This window comes from Octopus bimaculoides, chromosome 24 (genome assembly GCF_001194135.2).
Source record: "Octopus bimaculoides isolate UCB-OBI-ISO-001 chromosome 24, ASM119413v2, whole genome shotgun sequence".
In the NCBI taxonomy this organism is placed as follows: domain Eukaryota; kingdom Metazoa; phylum Mollusca; class Cephalopoda; order Octopoda; family Octopodidae; genus Octopus; species Octopus bimaculoides.
The window spans coordinates 141,800-146,597 of NC_069004.1; the positions used below are offsets into that span (position 1 = coordinate 141,800).

Genomic DNA, 4,798 nt, shown 5'->3' on the forward strand with positions numbered 1-4,798 from the left:
ATATATATAAAGAGAGAGAGAGAGAGAGAGAGGCGGTTTTACAAATGGGAGATAGAACTCAATACACAGAGTAGAGTTTATATATATATTCCTTAGTATGGGTTTATATTACACATAGAGAGACAGACAGACACAGAGAGGCTATATAATCATGTCAGTGCTATTTTTCTGAGGCTCAGAAACAGGTTATGGGCGTTGCCCTCCCTTTTGTGATTGAGTTTTAATATCGGCATGACCGAAAATTAAAAGAAGGATTCCGTATGGGATAATGAAAGAAAAAGGAGAAGAGCGGAATTCCTACAAACACTTTAGAACCATTCTTTCGTTTGAAAGGCATCGAGTTAAAAACATTCCACCCGGTCTCTGCTTTCTTTCCAGATATTTAAAAGACAATAATTCTAACTGGGCATTAACGACAACACCAACAACACCTTTTTAGCCTCACCCGTATCTAAACCCTTAAAATACAGCAAGCTATGGCAGGTCATTAGTCGCCGTACTGGTTATTATTATTATTATTTTGGTTATATAAACAAAAATCTAATGCTCTTCTGCGAAACGGTTATACCGACAGCTTCAAACCGGATCGGGAACTCGATTCACAAAAATCTTGTCCCTAAATCTTGTCGTTGTGTTGCGATGCCGACTATTTTTGGTCCAAAATATAACAGTGCCGAGTCAGAGGAGTTAAAGACAAATTATTCGACGCCAGTGAATGACTGGTACTTATTTTATCGACTTTGCATGGGTGAAAGGTAAGATCAATTCTTGTGCAACTAATAATAATAATAATAATAATAATAATAATAATCTATATTTGCCACAAGGTCAACCAAGAAACAACGTTACGATACAACACAACGTAATTCTTTTACTCACGATTTTGTTCGGTTTTTTTTTTTCAAGGAGTTTTCTTTTGTTTGTTTCGAAGCGACCTATTCCTCCCTTTTGCTGTTCTTTGTGCAGTTGTTCGCTTCTTGTTTATATATGTATATAGCTAGTCCAAGTGTCGGTCTATCAATCCATCATTGCGATCCTGCTAACTGCTTCGTTTAGCAGTCGACGTCAACCGACATCTTTTGTTGGTGCAACGATACAAAAGAGCGGGAAAACAAAGGGCAATAACTCACAACCATTTTATGTGCTCGTTTCGAAACTTTCTGATTGTTGTTTCCTTGATTGGATTCTCGGTCCGAGAATCAGCAACATTCCAATCCTGACCCTCCTCAAAACCATCTTAGCAGCATTATAGTTCCCCGGGTAAATCAATGCACTTGACACGACAGTATTTGTTTATTAAAAACCGACTTCAGACAGACTTCAGAACTGGGCCCTGGACTAAGGTCGCCAAATCTGAACCATCAGAATCCAGTCCCACTTCAACTGACATTCACCTCGATCCTCGGTGAACCCGCCCCACACATTTTGATCTTATATATAGACCCGGGAGGCCCCTGGGCAGCTACCCACTGCATGACACTTGAGTTTTTGTATTTTTATGCACTTTATTTTTTTTTCTGTAACTAGGACTGCAATGTCTTCTGTGTCCTTCCTTTTTTTTAATAGGCAAGGTGTTATTTAGGTGAGATATCACAGCTATTTCCAGCTTAGAGTTATCCACGTTGGCCCGGATTCATTAAAATTTGCATTGCATATAGTAGGAGCAATGAAGATAGATTTACGTAGAACTCGTAAACGATGAAGACCATACGAATTAACTACCGTACATACTGAAGGTATATAAGTTTTTGAAGTAAATGGACATTGGCAGTAAACTTGATTGAAGTCCAACACTCGCTATAACAGGAAATATTGGTATTTCTAAAAAAAAAATTAAGGTTACACAAAATTAACTGCATTATCGTGGATAATGAAATTTCATTGATTAGCAATAGTAATGATTTGGTGTGAATAATAAAGATTTGAATTAAATGCTTTTCGTTCGAAGCCTGAAAAAGAAAACAAATTTTTTAAAAATTGAATTTGTCGAATGACTTCGTCTTTTGAGTTTTATTGACTGAAAGATTAATTCTTGTCCTTAGTGAGGTCGAATTCAAAGACAACTCTTTCTTTACGAATACAGATTTGTAACATTGGTACAAAGACTGAATCATATTTATTTACTTTACACTTGTGCGTGGAGGGAGGTATAAAGTTAATTACATTGTTGAATCCAAATACTTAACTGGTGCTTTATTTACTCGGCCTTGAAAGTATAAAAGCCAAAGTTGATCTTGGCAAAATTTGAGCTCAGTACGTAATGGGACATACCTAAATACTGCTTTTGCTATTAACAAGTGAACTAATTTACAAATTGTTTGCTCAGTCGTTTGGTCAATCAATTGCTTCTTCAGAGCCTTTTCGTCGTAGTCTGTGACCTTATCGATAATGTGTCCTCACCTAATCAACTTCTATCGCAAGTTTGTGCACGATACCTTTAAGGCCGCAAGCAGCCACGAAACGTCTGTAGGAATTGTATTTCAAACAATTGTTGAAATACATTGTGTATTGCAGAAGTATAACCAATTTCTTACAGAAATTTTAACAATAAAATCTTATATGGACCGCCACCCCACTCCCAATGGTTACGTGAACTCTGGTTAAGAACCGGTGGTGTAGAATCTCCTTCCTTACAGAGAGGCTCGCCCGTACGTTGCCAACATACTGCAGAAGTGCGTAAAGTTAAATAAAAAGTGTACCAATGTCGTTTAGAATGACTGGATATATTCTTTCCTCCTCTAAGAACAAGGCCCGAATTTTTTTGTGAGGTGGGGAGACCAGTCGATTAGATGTATCCCAGTACACAACTGGTACTTAATTTATCGACCTCGAAAGGATGAAAGGCAAAGTCGACCTCGGCGGAATTTGAACTCAGAACGTAAAGACAGACGAAATATCGCTAAGCATTTCGCCCGGCCTGCTAATGTGTCTGCCAGCTCACCGCCTTCGTAGGATGATATAGCGTACTTCATTAGCATACAGATTTACAAATCATAGAAATGTGATATGAAAGCTATGACTGTTGTAGCCTACAATTCTTCAGTTCTGATCTAGGATACACACTAATACCATGCATGTAGGAGTTTTTTAAAAAGCAATCCATCAGTTGGTTGATGTTATTTTTACTTTGTTTTCTCCAAATATGGCATCGTGATTACCTTGTATTAATCATTAGTTAAGCGCAATTCTGCCCAGGTCGACTTTGCCTTTCATCCTTTCAGGGTCGATAAATTAAGTCCCAGATGCGTACTGGAGTCGATCTAATCGACTGGCCCTCTCTCCCATAATTTCGGGCCTTGTGCCTAGATTAGAAAGGATTAATTCCACTACATCTTTGAATTGCCTCCCTTTAACAGTATACATAAGTTATTTCCCGTTTTAGCTAAACTGAGCTTTATTAAGCAACTCGGATCTCTTTTGAGCTGTCATCTTATGACAGCACAAGAAAGAAGATAGAAACATACGTTGGCTTGGTCTCATCTGCTATGACGAAGCTGAACACCATAAAGAAAAACAATTCCATCTGTTTTCTTACGAAACCCAAACTGATACAAGTCCCTGGAAACTTCGATCTCTTTGATTAGATAGACAATATACATTTCTGATGTCCTCAAATAGTTGTTGTTGCTGTTTAATCCCAGATCAACCCTGATCAAGCAGACCTATGATTAATACATGAGTGCTTACGTGTCCTTCTTTTTAGGACAATATCGTGTGATTTTGTTGCTACATCTAGCAGGTTGAGTGACCACTGAGAAGCCTCACTTGTCAGCTCATCTTCTAATAGTCCATAACTAACACGCATCCACGCTAAACTCTTCAATCTCCCTCCTCTCTCTTTCTACTCCTCCTACTCCAGTGATTGTCAAACTGACACAAAAACCATTTCCTCCTTCCTTCTCCCATCAAAAATAATGTCTCCGTCTTTAATCTTAACATCTTTCACTCACTGGACTGTGGCCTAGCTGGGGCACCAACTTGAAAAGTTTAGTCACTTACTTCGACCCCCCAGTACTTTATTTTTAAATCTGGTACTTATGAGTATGAGAAGATGGTACAGAAGGTGGGAGGCGATGTGAGGTTGTTGCCCCCCCCCCCCAGGGAATTATGGAGCAGATGGAGTGAAAAAAAAAACACCTATAAGGTGTTCTTGTTCAAAGGAAAAAAGACTGAGCAGGTGGAAGCTGAAGTGGAAAAGTCGCTAAGGGAGTGGTCAAAGGAAGTGATCTATATAAGCAAAGGAAGGAAATATGGGACAATGGCCGTCCAATTTAGGACGGTAGAGGAGGCTGGCGAGTGTGGCGGTGAAAACAGAGGAAGTTGTGCTTCTGCCCACATACCTTGGAAGAAAGACTTCCAAGGTAAGGGTAGAAGCAATCCCACCTGATATAGAAGTGGTTTGGGTGGTGGCGGCTGTCCTTGTTGTATGTATGTCTGTATGCATGTATAAATGTATGTATGTATATATGTATGAATGCATGTATATATATATATATATATATATATATATATGTGTGTGTGTGTGTGTATGTATGTACGTATGAATGTATGTATATGTATATATATATATATGTAATGTATGTCTAAATGCAGGTGTGGCTGTGTGGTTAAGAGGTGAAAATGCTTGCTTCTCAACCAAGTCATCTTGACTCAGTTTCACCGTGTGGCACCTTGGAAAAGTGCCTGCCACCATAGCTCGAGCCAACAAAGCCTTGTGGGTGGATTTGATAGGTAGAAACTGAAAGACACTCATTGTGTGTGTGTATATATATATATATATATATATATATATATATAT

At 38.6% G+C, this 4,798-nt stretch overlaps 1 protein-coding gene across 1 annotated transcript in view; it reads right to left on the minus strand.

Moving 5' to 3' along the window:
* Positions 1-1,114, minus strand: part of LOC106881470 (alpha-tocopherol transfer protein-like) — a 15,988-nt gene extending 14,874 nt beyond the window's left edge. Inside the window, exon 1 of the mRNA XM_014931863.2 lies at positions 880-1,114. The gene's annotated coding sequence lies outside the window, so the exon portion shown is untranslated. The remainder of the gene's footprint in view (positions 1-879) is intronic.
* Positions 1,115-4,798: the final 3,684 nt, after the last annotated feature.